We start from the raw sequence: 19,692 nt of genomic DNA, 5'->3' as shown, positions 1-19,692 counted from the left end.
TCTTTGCAAACTTGAAAAAATTAATAAATAAATAATAAAAATACCGTTCATAGCATTCTCATTTTTATATTGTAAAAGAGATATTGATTATTATTAGTTTTCTATTTAAAATGTGTCGAAACGCTGGTTTGATAAGGACTTGAACTGCAGGAGACCTACACTGATTATTTTTACTTTAGTACTTCCATTGTGAAAATATTACTATCTTTTAATTATTTTATAATATTAAGAAAGAAATATTTTCTTTCTAATTTCTTATTTAAAGAAATATTTTTCGAATAGTAACTGTAAAATAAATAAATTTCGGGAAAACAGTTTTAATGTAAACATGGAAAAAAAAAAAAAAAAAAACTTAGTTTGCTATTAGATTGTAATGTAAATTAATCATATTATAAATTTAAATAATTAAAATTGTTTATTTCTAAAAGGATTTGAAGTAAGCTTAATTCATTTATTCTTATCTATTTACCATTGCTTTCGTGGTATCCCATATCTTTATTTCTTAGCTCTAAATTCCTGCGTTAACTTTCCCATTAAAAAAACGAGATTTTCTTTCACATAACACAGCAGCATATTCTACTGCTTGTTGGTCATAATACTGTTTTATGCAATTTTTTTTTTTCGAACTACAAATGCAACGTGTTAGTTAGTGAAATAATGGAAGAATATTCCTAGAACTTCAGCCAGCGCGCGCTATTTCGTCACTCGTCTGTACTACGATTGGTCTAAAGCTCCTTGAAGCCTTGTCCCCTTCCGATTCCGAGGATGGACAGCGAGGGTGACGGTCGCAGGGCAATTCTCCGAATTTATGCGAAAATAATGTGGTTATTGATGAAGAAATGAGTGAGACCAGGGATCATGCTCCCTCTGTGCAATCGGCGTCGCCAGATGACGAGCGCATGAACCTCGTAATACAGTTCTACGATCTGAAGCAACAGTTTGAAGCTATCCAGAGGCAGAAGAGCTTCATGAAGCGAACTCCTTCTCCGTTGGACACTAATGGATACGATCAACTCGACCGGGCGGGTAAGTCACTTTTTCACAAGATAAATGCTAAGACATTGCTAATGCTCTAGATGTTCCAATTTTTCATCTTCCCTCAACTAGAGAGGAATTTTTAAATATATTGGAGAGCGAGCGCTTAGCCAAGATGGCCGCCGCTCAATCCGCAGAAGATCCTTGCAAGCACGAGGCATCTAATCCCACGCACGAGGTGCGGGGGAAACCAGTCCAGTCTACGTCATCGCGGAAGCGAAAGACGCAGACAATAGACTCAGACGGGTTTATCACCCCCGCGGCTCGAAAGCAAGGGAAGGCGCCTATTGTGGATCTTACAATAGACGATTTGGCTTTAAACGCTAAAGATAAAAATAGCTCTATTCCAAATTCTAAATTGACAGCCATCGAAAAAAATGCTACTCCTAAAAAGGAGAGGAGTACTAACAAGTATGAGAAAATCAAAAATTCTTTAATCAATGAGCCTTCTAATGAAGCAGAAATTGTTACTGCTAGTAATAGTGAGGGAGTTAATTCCGAGCAGGCACGGAACGTTCCCCCCCCCACCGCAGTCTGAGATTCCGGCAATACATCTCAAAAGCAGCAAAAACTGGAAGACGCAAGTGTCTTTCATGAGAGAAATTGCCCCAAACTTACGGAGCATACTGACTGGACCTTATCTCAAAATTTTTGTTCAGACAGAGCTGGAGTTCAGGGAGGTTACCCGCTGGATGAAGCAAGCCGGCATCCAGTTCAAAACTTTCGACTTAAAGCAGGACCGGCCAGTTAAAATTGTTATCAGAGGCCTCCCTGTTGAAACTGAAATCGGGGATATCAAAGAGGAAGTTGAGGCGATGGGATTTAAAGTGCATCGCATCGTTCGGCTTACTCAGCCTGGCTCCAGACACCCAATGCCACTTGTATATTTACAAGTTATCCCACACCCCTTCCTCGATCATCTGTTTGCCGTCACTGACATGTGGGGCACAGAGATCAGCATTGAGCGTTACCGCGGCCGCAAGGGCCCTACTCAATGCTTTCGGTGCCAGGGCTTTTTCCATTCTTCGGAACTCTGCACTCTTCCAATCCGTTGTGTCAGATGCTCTGGACCCCATTGGGCACGTGAGTGTACCAAAGGATTAGATGTACCAGCCACTTGCTGCAACTGCGGTGGAGATCACCCAGCATCGTACAAATCTTGTCCCCGATACCCAGGCAACAAACGGGCTCGCGGTAAAAATTCCGCGCCTAGGACTAGGGTAGCTGCTCAAACAGCCCCCCCTCAGGGTTCTTCTAAACCCCCAGCAAACGCTGAGACAAGACGTCCCATGCCTGCTCCCCCGAGCAACGTCAGTTCACCATCTTATGCACAGATGGTGAAGAACACCACCGAGCACGGATTCAAATCCACGAATCCAAGACTGCCGGTTGCAGAAGCCCCTGCAGCCCCAGCAGTGTCAGCCACAGCAGAGTGTAGCAATGATTCAGACGACGTCTTCTCATCTACACTAAAATGCTTAATTGAAATCTCCCGCAACCCAGCGGTAGACAAGCATATTCTGCTCCTTGCCTTCAAAAAAGCAATGCCTAAACTCAGGCAAGCAGATGCTTTAATGAGGGCATTTTATATTTATGAAAGCTATGCTGAGCTTTCAACCTAATTAGGCTTTTTTAGACCCATGTCTTCTGTTTTTTCAGTGATGAACCTTTAACAACGGCATAAAATTCAATTGTATAAATAACAGTTCAAACACCATCAGAGAACTGACCATTTGCACATGGAATGCCAATGGTTTAACTTCAAAAATTCACGAAGTTCGTGATTTTGTTGTAGAGCACGATATTGACGTGTTTTTAGTCCAAGAGACTCACCTTACCCCAGGGAATACTCCCAAAATTGGGAATTATGACATTTATTGTACTGACAGGGTGTCACAGGGCAGAAATCCCTGTGGCGGCACTTGTATCTATGTGAAGCGTTCGTTAAAGCACCACATGATACCGACCCCTGATTTAAATTTTTTGGAAGCGACAATCATCAAAATTTTCCTTCAAAATTCCTCCCCGCTAACAATAGTCTCAGCTTATTTACCTCCACTGTCTACAGCGCGTGGAAGGCCAGCTTTTCCTGTCAGTGATTTTGATAAAATTTTGAATATTTCAAATCACCTAATAATTGCTGGTGATCTAAATTCACGCCATACCGCATGGTTTTGTTCTAACAGGAACAGGTATGGTATTAGTCTAAATTCATGGTGCCAGAGTAACCATGTACAGATCATTGCTCCTACCCTCCCGACCTTTTACCCTCATAGAGGGTCCCCTGCAGTTCTTGATCTGGCTGCCTTTTATAACATATTCTTTCGGCATGAGATAAAAGTGATTCAGGAATTGGACTCTGATCACTACCCCGTTTTGATATCCCTAGATATTCAAAATCGATACTCAAAATTAGAGGAGCAAGTCTCAACAAATTGGGACGACTTTAGATTTATTTTGGAAAAAACTTCACTCCCTCCCATCAAAATTTCCAGCAATTCGGACTTTGACAGGCATATCAAAAGTTTGGAGTCTTTACTGAAAGAAGCGAGAGCTGCGGCTTCAAAGCCACGTAAACATCCAGGTGCTAGGCTCCCACCTGAGACTAAATTCAAAATTAAGCAGCGAAATTACTTGCGAAGAATTTGGCAAAGGTCACGAGATCCCAATATCCGTGCCCAATTTCGCAAGATACAGAACGAGATAAGGACCGAAACCCGCTTATTAAAACAAGCGGAGTGGAAAACATTCATTGAGTCCCTAACGACTGAAGACAAATCGATTTGGCGCGCAGCCGCCCGATTACGCAAACATAAAACATACATTCCGCCCCTTCAAACGGCCGATGGCGCGCAGATGGCCTACACTGACTCAGAAAAGGCAAATGTCATAGCTGACAGCCTTGCAACTCAATTCACAACAAACCACGACTCCTACTGTAACCGCCCGGTTACACAGGGGCGCATACAAGCACGGGTTAAAGATTTTCTATCACAACCTACCACACCAGAACTCAGGCCGACGGACCCTTCTGAAGTCATGGTTTTCATTGACAAACTGAAACCTGACAAGGCACCTGGCATAGATTCTATTTCGAATCGCATGATCAAAAACTTCCCCCCTATGTTTATCGTATGGATGACGGTCCTCATAAATTTAATGCTCAGGAGAAGCTATTTCCCCGACTGTTGGAAAATTGCAGCAGTCGTTCCCATTCCAAAACCGGGACAAAATTTAAACCTGCCCGTCAATTACAGACCCATCAGTCTGTTATCTTCTCTCTCTAAGATCTATGAATTTGTCTTACTTAATCGCCTGAATGAATTCTGTCGGGATAAAAATTTACTAATCCCGGAACAATTCGGCTTCCGACCTAAACACTCCACGGTACACCAGTTACTCCGTGTAGTGGAATTCATTCATGAAGGCTTTCGTAAGCGAGAGAGAACTGGAATTGTCTATCTAGACGTTGCCAAAGCCTTTGACAGGACTTGGCATGACGGGATTATTTACAAGCTCATGCGGCTTGGTTTTTCGGCTCATCTCATTAAAATTATTAACTCGTACTTGACCGGACGCAGTTTCCGCGTGCGAGTTAACCACGAATTCTCCTCTCCCCGCCCAATCTATGCTGGGGTGGCTCAAGGAAGTCTCCTCGCCCCCGCAATCTTTAACCTTTATGTAAATGATATTCCTAAGGCCCCAAATATCGATCTTGCATTATACGCAGACGATACAGCCATCATTTCTCAACACTCCAACACCCTCCAGGTAATCTCACAATTGCAGAGTTACCTTTCGACCTTAGAACTCTGGCTCGGTCTGTATAAAATCAAAATTAATGTCGCAAAATGTGCTGCCACCATGTTCATCCGAAGAAATATCCCAAATTTACCCAATTTAATGCTCTTCGGTGAACCTATTCCCTGGGTCTCTTCTTACAAATATCTAGGTGTTTTACTAGACTCAAAATTAACTTGGCAGCCTCACATCCGCAAAATCATAGCGGGTGCGACAGCTGTCAAGACCGCCCTACGCCCCCTCTTAGCTAGTCATAGCGACCTGTCAACTGATAACAAAATCTTGCTCTACAAATCAATGATTAGGCCGGTTCTTACGTATGCATGTCCCGTATGGGGCCCATGCGCACTGACTAACAGAAAACATGTCCAAATTTTTCAATCTAAAATGCTTCGGCAAATTCTAAAAGCTCCGTGGTATGTACGGAACGAAGAGATTCATAACGACCTCAAAATTATGCCCATTAATCGCTATATACAGCGACTTTCGGAAAAATTTTTCAAAAATATTCAACGTGTCGCTAATCCTGTGCTTCATATGCTACCCGTATACGATCCTGCAGTTGCTTCTTCCCGAAAGAGACCCAGAGCGGTACTCAATAGGGAATATTCGACTCTGCCTTTTAAACGGGCTAGATATGAGCACACCGATAACCACGTGAATAATTACCTCTCGTTCCTTAACCCCCCCCCGCCTCTAAAGTTCTTTAATGCACACGGCATTAACTCGAGGAACCTCTTTAACGTTTCTTTAACAAGAAACATCACAGTCAAATAGGACTGCTTTAACTTACTATCATCTTTCAACTAAAATAAAACTGAAAAAGTTCCCTCTAAAACTGAAAAATATTCTTTAAATTTTAACTTCTCTCTTCTTTTAAGAAGGAACTTTCCTAGGCGCTTAACAGCATCCTTTTTTGGCTTTTAAAAACCGCAATGACTAGCGGTCAAAAATAAAATGAAACTTCTCCCTCCCAGCTGATCACTGACTGAACCACTTTTTCGACCTGTAAACAGGTTCCCCCCTCCCCCCCCACCTCGAAGAGCGCGCATCGGAATTCCCCTGCGTGCCCTTCATCTGACGTATGCCAAGAAAATGATTATCAAGGTTCAAGGAAACTTCACCTTTTATATTTCTAGTCAAAATTTTTATGGCTGCCCCTATCTAAATTATTCTGGCCCTTTTTCGGCGCAAAATTAAGACCTTCTGAGTTTTTTGCCTTTTTTTGACTCAGTGTGAAGGCACTTACTCCAAGTCATTCGGCTTATCAAAATTTTTACCCTATTTGACAATACCCTCTTTCGGATGATTAAATTTCCTTTGAAGATGTGGAGGTAAAGGCGTAATTGCCTATGAACTCCGTAAATTGCACTTCCTTGATCCTTGTCCCCTTCCAGTAAAGTTAAATGGACCCACCCGCCCTCCAACTGAGGACCACAGAATGGCTTTCTCCGATAAGTTGGGATGGCTGTCCATATCGGTTCTTTTGAGTCAATATTGTTCGCTCAAGTTGTAGACAGATCCAGTGATCATAGAATAGGCGTCCTGGACTCGTCGGAAAACATCACACAAGCCCACTGTTGCGGTGTCCACAATGCATGCTCTCTACTCCAGGCTAACCGCAGGCGACAGTGAGTTGCAGTAAGTGGAACGCATTTGACAGGTCTACGAGCATATAGACCAATCTGCCCTAGGCGTCTGTACACGGTCTGCCTTGAAATTGTCGTACCAGTGGCTGAAGAGAGCTGACGAGACAGGTCTGAGGCTGTGCTCCGCCTGTTTCTTTTGGCAGTAACTGCCAAATACCGGTCCTCATTCGGCGTTGTAATTCTGGGGCGACCTGTGCTGTAACGTCTGCTCACATTACCATCATCATGGAATCGTTGCCAAAGCCTGGAGATGACACTCTGGACAATTCCAAGTTCGTCTGATACTTCCAGTTGGGTACGCCCACATTCCAGACGGCCGATAATTGTACCACGTAAAAAATCATCCAAATGCATGCTTTGTGTCATAACTATTCGGTTATTGCACTGAAATGCTTATAAAGCGCCTGCGAACAATTTTACTTCTTTGCCTGTATTCCTTATATATCTCTCTTACACTCTCGTCATTGTGACGTACCATCGGTGTCATCTGGTTATTTCTTGAAATTTGCATATGTTTCTTGAAGATGTGTGTAGTGATTTTACAGGTGATATATTTATTTAAGAGTTCGATTTCCGCGTAACTCCGAATTATCCTTAATTTATGGGCATGAGTGTAGTTAAAATGATTAAAGCGTTTAATGAGAATAGGAAGAAAGGAAGGAAATTTAATGGAGTAAATTTTTTTCCATTAAATAACTTTACAAATGACTTCGCTTTAAATGACTTCCACAAACGACATTCTTTCCATTAAATGTCTAGAAATGAAAACAAAGATAGAAGATGTCAACATTTTATGACCATGATTCTCCTGATAAGTTGTCAAACAGAATATGACAGAGGAAAAAATTTAATTTTCCCCCGGATCGGAGAAAAGATCAATAAGCAGACAACAAACGTAACGTTCAGTATAGATGCCGCTGAATTAGTAATTCGGTTGCATAAAGGAAGTGCCACATCCCTCTTATTTAGGGTTCCCGTGTGCACCGATTAAAATTACGATTTATCTAAAAAATTCAGAAGCATTAGAGTTGGACTCCAGTAGGCTCCGGCTCAAATAAAGCTCTGTCCAGTTTTTGATTTAAAATGACACATAATGCAATGATTTAAAGAAATGATTTTGATAAAATATTAGTAAACAGAGAATTAGAAACAGTACCGTGAAAATTGTAAAAAAAAAAAAAAAAAAAAAAAGTTAAAAATAACAAAATTAATTTTTCCATTTCTTGACCTCCTGTATTTAAAACTAGCATCTACGCTGCCAGCCTTCGTCTAGCTTTTAAATGTAAAGGAAAAGTGCCTGAAGAGAACAGTGCCAAACGTTAAATTTAAAAACTGCGCAGAATTTTACTCTGCAGAACTTCATAAAAAAAATTTAATGTCTTATATATAAAAAAATTACAATGAAATAGGCAATATCCCTTAATACAAATATTAACTATCCTAATAAATAAATTAACCACTACCCGTTGCCTTCTCTCCACAAACGTCCAGTATCCAAGAGAACATTAAATTTAAAAACTGCGCAGAATTATCGCCCACATTTTTCCGAGTGGCAACAGTGCTGATTTTCAACAGTCAGAAGTCCAGTATACAACTGAATGAAAAACTGTCTCGAAAACCATATTTCTAAAAGAATGAAACTGTTCAAAATGATGCGATAAAATCGAAAAGACAAAAAAAAATCTGATTCGAATTTTGAAAAAATCGCTTCGAGGTGCGCTGGCTCTTGTCTAGATGCACCTATATACCGAATTTCGTAGCCCTGGGTCTATTAACTTACGCCCAGGACGAACGAAAGACACACAAACTCTTTCTTTTATTGTATGTACAGAGATTAATCCTGAGTGTTTGCTGTTAACAGTAATACAGATTGGATGTTTCCGTGAGTGCAAAATAAATAATTTTCATAAAGTTCCTTTCGATAAAAATATTATGCACAAAACAACAACCATACAAATGTGAAGTTGATCGAAGGTCCGAAGTGGTCACATATTCGGGGAATATCGAAAAAATTGATAATAGGGAATCTAGACAAACGGTTATAAGAAAAATGAATCAAAATATTTATAAAGAATAGAAGGAAGAACGGAACATGTCGAACCACAGGAAGAACTTGAATATCTCGATGAAAATGAAAACAATTTCAGATATCGACCTTTGTTAACTTATTTCAGGCTATGGTAGATTCCTTATTTATTTAACAGATTTCAGATAGAAGAGAATGCAAACTATTTATTATGTGGCGTGCTAGAATGCGCACGACATTTTGTGAAGGATTGTTTACTAACAGGAAATTTTAAGGCTACAGTAAAAGATTTCAAAGATTTGAATTACTATAGAAAAGAGGCAAGAGTGCTGGCACAAAAAATTATGGAAATAGCGAATAAATAACCTGCAATTATATGAATAAATTTCTAAAATAGGATATTTGAATACCAACTGCCAACTGGATAACGCCGTTTTATATTGCCTTGTCTTAAATGTTTCTCAATCTACCTATTATTTTAGTTACTAACATCATAATTATGTTTTAATATGTTAAAATAACAGACTTTAATGACTCAATGATTCCTGATTAAATAATTCATTAAGTACGATTTGGTTAGTTATTTATGTGCACACAATCCCAATTTAATGTAAAAATTAGAAAGAGAAAAATGTAAAAAAATTTGTATCGGAAGAGAACAGAAATTATTTCTTAAAAATAGAGTTTACAAAAAAACACAATAGCAACTATTAAACAAATTTTTAAAAAGTTTTTCTTTAAATGAATTCAAAATTTCAATTATAGCATTTCTTGTTGTTAGCTGCTAGCGATGTTGTTAATCCAACAATACATATCTTAATTTGATGGAACTTAATGTTAGATTTAGTGTAGGGATTTAATTTAGGCAAAAACTTTACTGCTGAAACCATTGTCAAAAATACATTTAGTTATTTACTTAATTTTTCTTTCGTTTAAGAGAGTAAAAGAAACAATTTCGTTGGTGGATATATATATATATATATATATGTTACATGTAGTTTGACGTATTTCTACAAAGAATTATTTATCTCCTTAAAAAAAAAAAAAAAAAAAAAATACCATTTATTTTTTGTTTTCTCAAAACGCTTTTCCCTAATACTGACAGTATCTATGAATATATTTAAAATAAATAATAATATTTTATTCAATAAATACTTATTAAATACTTCCTAAAATTTAAATGAATTATTTTAGGTGCAAATAATCCAAATTTAATGAAAAAATTTGGAAAGGGAAAATGTAACCAAAACTCAGGCATGACGTAAAATATTTCTATCATTTATCATTTTTTCTCCTAAAAATTATTTTCCCTATTACTTTTATTTTTTTATATATAAATATATTAAAAAAATAACAGGCTTTAATGACTCAATGATTCCTGATTAAATAATTCATAAAGTACGATTTGGTTAGTTATTTATGTGCACACATCCCCAATTTAATGTAAAAATTAGAAAGGGGAAAATGTAAATAATACTCACAGACACGACCTAAAAGAAAGCATTTATTCCTTTTCCTCCCAATAACGTTTTTCCTAATATTGACATTTTCTTTTTATATAAATACATTAAGGAAAATAATAGCTTTTTATTCCATAAATCCCGATTAAACGATTCTTAAAAATATGATTTTGTTAGTTATTTATTTGCAAAAAATTCATACCTAGCGTGAAAATTGAAAAGCGAAAAATGTAAACAAATCTAAGAAAGACATAATCTACAATCCTAATATTCCCTAATGTGCATACGCCTTAGTCGCGAGTTGTGCGGATTGTTTATTTTTATTATGGCAAAGCAATCGAGGGCTATCTGGCTAACGGAAGGTATACCTTCGTGGAAGACTTTCTAAGGGTGTGTGTATTTGTGTGTGTGTGTATTTAATTATGGCAAAGCTTACTAGGGCTATCTGCCTAAGGGGAGGGATGCCTTCGTGGAGGACTTTCTAAGGGAAACTGGCTCGTATACACGTTACACATGGGGAAAACCACGAAAACACCCATGCAGCCAGCCCGTTCGCGGGATTCGAACCTCGGACCGAACTACCAGTGTTCAGCGACTTTACCGCTCGGCCGCTGGTGGGCCAGACTTTCTAAGGGAAACTGGCTCGTATACATGTTACACATAAGGAGAACAACGAAAACGCCCATGTAGCCAACCCGTTCGCTAAGATTCGAACCCCGAACCGAACTGCCAGTATTCAGCAAGTTTACCGCTCGGCCGCTGATGGACCCCGCGGATTCCCGGACTTGTATTTTGTAAATGTCATATATACATTTAAGCTCAAAACTGGCCATATGCTATTTTCAACTACCTTTATTATCCTAATTTTGTATAAGTTAAAATAGGAGAGGTAAAAATACGTTACACTTTTTCAAAATATTTTAATTTGATAAAAAGAGTTTGCATCAACATATTTCTGTAAAAGGAAAACACTCAACATATCAGTTAGAATTTAAATGCACAATTTCACATTTGCCGATGTCAACGTCTTTATTGGAAAATAATAAAATCTCAGATATTACATCAGTACAGCACAACTGCCAACTTTCATATATGAAAAACCTGGAGGTTCTCTTTCACTCGAAACGGGAGAGTTTTCGGAAGGTTTTCGCATTGCATGACAACATCATTTCAAAAGAAATCCACTAATTTAAATCCACTTTATAATAAGTAATTCACGTTACTGAACTATTATATTGCGATTTAGATGTAAAATATACTAATTTTTAATTAAATATACATTTTTTTTTCCTTTGGCCAATTTCTTTTTCTAATTATCTTAGATAAATATTATCTTATTAAATATCTGTTATAGTTATATTGTTAACCAATATAAGATGCTAAGAAAATCTGGAGTAAGGAAAAAATAAGCCTTGAAGTGATTTTGAATACGATTGTGATGTATCGGTGACGTCAACTAATGAGATGATAAAGGGCGCTAAGTCAGAGAGGCACCAAAAGTTGAGATTTCTAAGAGAGACTCCTAGAAATGAGGAAAGGCCTATGGAAGCCGATACTAAAAAGAAAATTACTCTGTAATAATACATATTTCAGTTATTAGTAGAGTAGTTTTAGTGATCTTGTGTGTAGTTTTTGTATGTGCAATAAACATAAAAAAAATGTGAAGACATTGAGATAATGTCTTTGATGAGGCAACAAGACTGAGTGACATTACACGCACTAATTAAAGAACAGAGATGATTAAACGACTGTTGAGAAAGTTCAAGGAAAGACAGTTAGTATTTGATTTTACTTAGAGTATTTCCTGGAGAACGAAAATAAAATGATGTTTAAGAATACTAAAAAAGACTTCTTGGTGAAATTGATGAAACACCAACCATTGGTTTCAAATTAAAAGGTAAAATTGAGGAGAGCAAAGTTTTTAAAGATGATCCAGAATTTGTGACTGGGTTATTAAACCCAACAGCCGAGGAAAGAAAAATCAGAGAAGGAAACGAAATAAAAGCTAATATACATTTAGCCTTAGAAGCTTAAAAAGTTTAAACTGAGAAATTAAAATTAGCGCAAATAGAAAAAGAATCGCAGCTAGAAAAAGAATTAGAATTGGAAACAATTAGAAGTCAGAACGCAGTTAAAGAAGAAATTCGTCTGGATAAAGATATCATTACATGTTCGGGAAATAATTTGGCAAATCAGATAAAAAGTGTAAAACTTTTAACCATCCCAGTTCCTGGAAAATCGGAAAACTTCCAAATTGTATTTTCACACAATACAGAGAGCATTCATTACCAAAAATGTACCAGAGAAGCTCAAATCCGAAATTTTGATTAACATTTTAGGTGATAAAGCAACTAAATATATTATTTTATAATAAGGATGAAGAACTAAAATGTAATGAAACCATTAAAAAATCAGTATTAAAAGAATATCAACCAACTACTGATGAATGGTTAATAACAGCACGAGACGATTCTAAAGACTGACATATTTTGTTCGCATCTAGCTTATATGCAAATTTCCAATATTACTGTCAATTACGCGACTTTGATACATTGTGTCAACTAATGGTTTCCGACAAATTTTTCCAGACATTAGATAGAGAAACCGCAATTTACATCACTATTAAAATAGGAGAAAATTGGTTAACTATGGATTTAGCTAAAGAAGTTAGCCTATATTTTGTTAGCCAAATCGCTAAACGAAACCACTTTTGATACTAACGAAAATACAGCTAAGTCACCCCAGTTTTCAGAAACAAATCGGAAAAACAAAACACATCAAAAAAAGAAACGCCAGAGAAAAAGAGCGGTGGTAAAATAATAAAGGAAATTGGATCCTTATGCTTAAAACCGGATGAAGTTATTATGCAACCAATTACAAAAGTGTAAATATTTTGCGTTGAGCATAAAGAAATCCCACTGTTCTTTAATACATTACAGGAAGGAAAAATACTTCCATTGTTTGCTGGTAGTGACATTACCCGGGTAACAAGACACATCGGTGGACGCGTCTGCTGCATGATTTCAGCAATGGAAAAAGTGTAAACTAAAGCAATATCATCATTTTATAAATAGTAGTTACAATAGCATATCGGAAATACGGGTATATAATTTCTAATTAAGTATTTTGTTACAGAAAATGTTTATTTTAAGCTCAAAATTCGTATAAATGTCAAAATAATTGTAAACATTACATTTTCTTAAAATAAAGCATTAGGATATGAAAAATGATATTTCAGTTAATTAAGGTAATTAAATATTGTAAAACAAGGTATTTTTCGATATTTTTACGTTGTATTGCCTGAAGTTAGAGTTAATAAATGTTGCTGAATAGAGCACATGAAGGCAGAACTGCTAAAACCATTGTAACATTTTCAAAAAGTATTCCCCCCTTTATTTATTTTTTTTATTGTTCATGCACTTTTAATACAAATGAATTTTGACATTCCATGAGAAATATATGATAGTAATTTTCAGTTTAAATTACATATCTCAAGCATAAATATAGATAAAAAGATTTGAATCACTAAATTCATATTTATTTAATATAAAATTCTACAATTTTTTTAGTAGCAAGTCATTATGCATTTAAATAGACTTATCATATTCTTATTAAAGTGCTTATATTATTAATTCACTTGGTAGTTCAGCAGAAGTGCATATATTTTCAATATAATCTAAAAGCACTCTTATAATCCCTTACACTCCTTAAATATGTGTATAGCATTTATCCTAGCGTGATTATTTGCTATAGTAAAACAGTCTTCGATATTTACACCGTAGCCTTCCCTCTATATATTAAAAATAGAACTATTGCAATAGATTTGTTTACACAGATAATAATAAACTTGCCCTAATTCTTAATTTCAATTCAGCCTGCATACAAATTAAATATTTTTAATGACTACTGTATTTATAACAGATTGTCTCTTAAAATATTTTTCTTATCAAAATAATGTTGAGTATTTAAATACTTTTGTTTCTCGTATAATTAAAAACAAATTATATGCAATCAAAATTTTAAAATATGCACCAGTTAAAAAACACTGAAGAGAGTATCTCACTTAATCTTTCGATATTTGTACTCTAACACAATACACAGATTCAGGGTCAAGCATGCGTAAATTCACATCAGATTTATGCATCAGTTAAATAACACTGAAGAAAATATGTCATTTACTCATTCGATGTTTGCATGATAGGTGAGGTCGAGAAACTGTTCTTTCCTCAGGGTGAAGCATGTATCGATTTACTCAGATCGCAGTGCTTAACCCAGACATTGCTTCAGTACATAGAAATTACTTGAGTATGTAAAGAAAGTAACCAAAACTCATGTAGGCATGTGACTGAAGTTGTATAGGTGAATTTAACAATTAACTTATCATTTAGGTGGTTACAGCCGAAAACATCGCGGTTAAAACATCGCGGACGAAACATCGCGGAGAAAATAACGCAAGGCGAAAACGTCGTGATACAAAACATCGTGGGAGAAAACATCGCAAAGAGAAAACATCGCAGTTCTAAAACATCGTGATACAAAATATCGTCGTTCAAAATAAAGCGGTTCAAAAATTTCGCAGTTTAAAAACATCGTCGTCGAAAATATCGTGGTAAAAAATAAAGTATCTACAAATCATCGCATGACGATAACATCGCAGACATGCTTTTTTCAGGCTTTAATAATTGTAAATGGATATTTCCATAATGATTTGTGAGCGCAAGATGAAAAGGATATTCTTTACTTTCATATTTTTTATGAACTAATAATTTTTTGCTGAAAAAGTAAGAAGGAAATTTTAGCATAGAAAATTAAGGCAACTTATAGCACTTAACTGAATTTTAAACTGACATAGTTAACTAACAAAGGTCATTAATAAATCATTTTTTATAAAATTTTTACTGGTAATTTTTCATTAAAAGTATAATCTAAAAATGTTTAGAAAAAGGAAGCTACGTAACTGCATGCATGACCTTATCTATAAAAAATTGCTAATTATGAGATTATTTTCTTCACTTTTGTCAATCTAATACTCTTATAATGAAAATTATTTCTTGTTCTGCTTCAGTTTATTCTTAAGTATTAAGTTTCCTTCTTACTTTTTCAGCAAAAATTTATTAGTTAATAAAAATATGAAAGTAAAAATTATCTTTCTTTCCATCTCGCGCTCACAAATCATTATGGGAATATACATTTACAATTATTAAAGCCTGAAAAAAGCAGGCATGCGATGTTATCGTCCTGCGATGATTTGTCGATACTTTATTTTTTACCGCGATATTTTCGACGACGATGTTATTAAACTGCGAAGTTTTTGAACCGATTTATTTTCGACGACGATATTTTGTACCACGATGTTTTAGAACTGCGATGTTTTCTCTTTGCGATGTTTTGTAGCACGACGTTTTCGCCTTGCGTTGTTTTCTCCGCGACGATTTTGCCGCGATGTTATCGGCGGACACCCATTTAGGTAGTCAATATTTATAAATATGACACTGTTACATGAGTTTAAATATCTCGTGATATAAGTCTCAGTCACAAAATGAAGATTATGTTAGAACATGATTTCAGATAAGAATTTTTATTTTAAATTTTTATTATAAAACTCATTATTTATTATAAAATAAACTATAAATGCAAATTTACACGCATTAATGTATCCATTCGATCAGAATTATACATGAAAATTACATAAATTTATTTTAAAAAATAATCAGTTATTTTAGTTTGTTTTGATTGCTAGGAACAAATTTCATGTCCTAAAAAGTCTCACATCTTTGTAATTCACGGAAAATGTTTTCCGGTACACTTTCTCCAAACTGTGTAGTAAAGTTTCATATGCATTTCACATATCTTCTGGCGAAGATTTTGTACATTCATTTTCATTAACGGTTTCTTCTTCATAATTATAAATCGCTCTCGGGCTGGCGTTGAATAGTATCTTCACAGCTGTAATATCAGGAGTTATCAGGATGATGCAACCCACTTCGCTGCCTTTTCCGCATGAGCCTTCTCCCCCCCCCCTTTACCTCAACCATATAAATGTTCTCGTTTTAACATATATTTTAATGATTTCATTATGCATTTCAGGAAACTTTTATGCATTTTTTTACACATAGTTTGCATAATATTATTGTTTCCTGAAAGATCAACTTTTCCATGTTCGCTCGCAAACACTACTTCAAATTCATTTATTTTTTAACCACCACGAGAAAGTCTTTCTATCCAACCAACATGTTCATCTGAAAAGAGATGGAGTAACTGTTCTGTGGGTGTTTCTAATAAATGGTCATATTTTTTTCTACGGTAGGCTATGTGCCCTGCAAGATATCAAAAGCCCTGTACAGAGCAGTCAGCTGCAGGTTCACATGTGCAGAATCATCAAAAACATTATCCCTCATCTCAATTTCCCCATCTAATATCTTCAGTCATGTCAGGTACAATATTACCAAACAAGCGAGAATTAATATATGCCTTTTTCTCCTTATCAGAAGCAACAGAAGAGGTGTTGGAAAGTGAAATCTGACATGCATTATTAATCAACAGTCAAAGAAGAATCTAAAGCATCGATAATCCAAGCATTCGATATTTCACATCTACAAACAGTGGATGGTCCTAGACATGGCCCATTGATATCATAAATCATTTTTGAAATGGTAATAAGTGCTTGTGCATTCCTGCTGCATTTGCGCATGCTAAAATTGTTAAAATTCATATCTGGTATTTAAATTTCAGGAGAAATATAAATGATGTCTCAAAACTCATAAGGAACATTGATGAAAAAGCAGAGAATGAAAAAGTGGTAAATAGGATTAAATTTCACGAAAAAGTCTCTCTTGACACGGCTGGGTTCCGAACTATTGATCATGGTGTTCGTAGCATAAGACGTTTCCTCTGTCTTGCCTACTCTCATGTGCTCACACAATGCACAAAATTCTATAGTTCTTTGCTAGATTGCTTCATGCATCCCACATGCACAAGCTAATACTGTATCCGAAACAGGTTTCCTGGAATCTAGAATATCAAATAAATTATTCACTAGTTCAAAAAAATCTGGAGCGTTCTCTTGTTCTGGTGCAAGACAGCAGATACCTTGTATGGTTTGAAAATAATTGTGCAGCTAAATATACACGCTGGCGTTCATTTCCTTTGACAGTAATGTGACCTGCTATCCACTGATAACCTTTCGACGGGTTCGTTTTTTATTAATTTATTTCCTAGAAGCATTAATCCGCCATCCAAGAAGTGACTGCGAAGAAATCTCAAAAGATGTTTCATATTAGCACACACCCACAACCATTTACTACAGTTCTGTGGATGTGTAAATCAGCTGTTAAGATGAGTAATTTGAAATTTTGTCCACACAGCATGATTTCGTCCACCTAAGTCAAGCTACAGCTGCAACAACATAACATCCAATTTCTGCCAACGACAGTATTATAATCTTTCAATACTTCTGCAGTCATTTGTGCATCAAAGTCAAAACATATTTGCTGCTCCAAACTTGCGAGAACTCCTCGCACCACCATTTCTTGAACACTTCTATGTGGACCAACAATCTTCTCCTCTGCTTGGTCATAACAAATTCTGCTACCTACGTTCATTACATCGATTGAAAGAACACACATACGTTCTTGGTCTGTCACTTTAATGCTCAGCGCGCATAACCTGAAGCACATCATATAGCAAAACGAGCAGGAAACCCATCTTTTCAAGTCAAAATGCTAGGAAATGGAAAATCCAAGTTTAGTCCGAGATAGTTGTAGCATCTTCAGGATACTGACACCTAAGTGTTGCGGATTTGCATATGTCTTCTGCATTCCACTTAAAATTGTTTTTATTTGAAATGGGAAAACGAATTTGGTTGTCAGAAAAATTGTCCCTAAAAACTTCACTGTGTACTTTGTTACTTTCCTCCTCATTTTCTGAAAGCTGCGCAATTTTTTACGAGAGGCAGCAAATTCAGTAAAAATAACTCTCCTTTGCATTTTTAATTAAAAACATAACATATTTATTCAATCTCCTATTTTATTTTGCTAACATTTTCGCATGTTGAATTAATTCAGATGTGTTAATGGATGTAAACTGAGTTGCTCGCTCTATCTTATAAGTTTGTAGCCTTTTCTTTTTGTGGGAAAGGGAAGCTAAATTTTCCAAATTTTCTGTCTGCACTACGCATCACTCTTTTGCCACCTGTGAAGAAATCCCAGCTAAAATCGATTCCGGTGCTGAAATTTCTGTTTTTATTCCGAAACACAAACCAGATCTATCTATTGAGAACAACTGTACTATTGACCTAATTTCCACCTTTTGGTGCAACATTTCAGGGACTGATGAACCAAGCACTCGCTAAATACTACAAAGATTTCGCTTCAGCCTACATCGGTGACAAAGCATTTTATTCAGAGAATGAACATTTAGAACATCCCGACACAATCTTTTCAAAATCGTTAGAACCAACGTTTCCAGTAAATCTCAAGATATTGCTAACACTGACATTAAGTATTTGTGACATATAATCGTTTCCGGCAGTCATTGTACTGATCCAGAGAAAGTGGAGACTATCCAGAAACTAGCTAGTTCTCAAAGAAGCAATTGAAAGTGTTCTAGATCTATGCAAATATATTACAGACTTACCTTCCCCATTATGAAGAAACAGCTTATTCATTAACAGAGCTTACCAAAAGAAGACATCCCGAATAGTTGTGCTGGACAGAAAAACATGACAAAGCATTTGAGGAGGTAAAGAAGTGTCTTGTAAAGGCACTCAGTCTTCATACCCGTTCCATGGTTACCTTTTATAATTCAATGTGATGCATCCTCAGCAAGTGTTGGTGCTTGCTTAGCTCTACATAAGGATGTACCCAATTAGTTATGTTAGCCAGAAATTACCCAAAGCACAAGAGGTGTGGCCAACCATTGAAAGGGAAGCCTATGCTCTGATCTGGCGCCTAAAAAAGTTCGAAACATGGATCTTTGGATCACCCATGAAACCGATCACAATCCATTAACTTTCATTACAAAGAATGCACCGCTATCTGCTAAGCTACAAAGATGGGCTCTAGTATTACAGAAATATGATACTACCATTTCGCATTGGCCAGGTGCTAAGTTGAACAATGCCAATGCGTTGTCCAGACTGGAGACTGAGTGACTAGAAAGTAAAGAACTCTTTTCAGACATTTATAAACTCTTAGGATTAATTTTGTGTTTTCTTTCGTAGCTACTGTATGACACTATAGACACTTTAGTGTTATTCTGTTCTAGAATTCTTTTGCATACTAACTATTAATCATATGTTACAGCTTTAGAAGTCTCACTGTAGATGTAGAAGTAATCTGTATAAGTAATTTAGTATGTAACTTTCAACTTCATTATTGACAATAATAGGTAAATAATTCTTTTATGCGACATCCCCAATTTTATCATATTTTCAATAGGCTTTCGTCTTATTTTTATCTTGAATAGGGGTGTGATGTATGGGTGACATTAACTAATGCCATGATAGAAGGTGCTGGATCTCTGTCTGAGAGGCGCCAAAAGGTGATTTTTCTAAGAGGAAGACCTAGAGAGAAGTCAGAAAAGAGGAATCTTATGGGAGCAGTCAGTGAAAACGAAATAACCCTATAATAATTAATGTTTGTATTTCAGATATTAATTGTCTAGTTTTAGTGATCTAGTGTGTAGTTTTTCTATGTGTAATAAATATTAAAAATATGAAGAA

General features: G+C 36.1%; 1 protein-coding gene and 1 long non-coding RNA gene across 2 annotated transcripts in view; one reads left to right on the top strand and one right to left on the bottom strand.

Annotated features, from left to right (window-relative positions):
- Positions 1–19,692, bottom strand: part of LOC118201465 (dual specificity protein phosphatase 19-like) — an 80,110-nt gene that overhangs the window by 48,901 nt on the left and 11,517 nt on the right. The window lies entirely within an intron of this gene.
- On the top strand, positions 742–19,686 carry LOC146999142 (uncharacterized). Its single transcript, XR_015041399.1, has 2 exons — positions 742–1,026; positions 19,437–19,686. It is a non-coding gene; the product is annotated as an uncharacterized LOC146999142 (long non-coding RNA).

The sequence above is a fragment of the Stegodyphus dumicola genome, chromosome 1 (genome assembly GCF_044657685.1).
Source record: "Stegodyphus dumicola isolate Sdum_Otavi_A_Nest chromosome 1, ASM4465768v1".
NCBI lineage: Eukaryota > Metazoa > Arthropoda > Arachnida > Araneae > Eresidae > Stegodyphus > Stegodyphus dumicola.
This window is presented reverse-complemented; position numbering and strand designations above follow the sequence as displayed.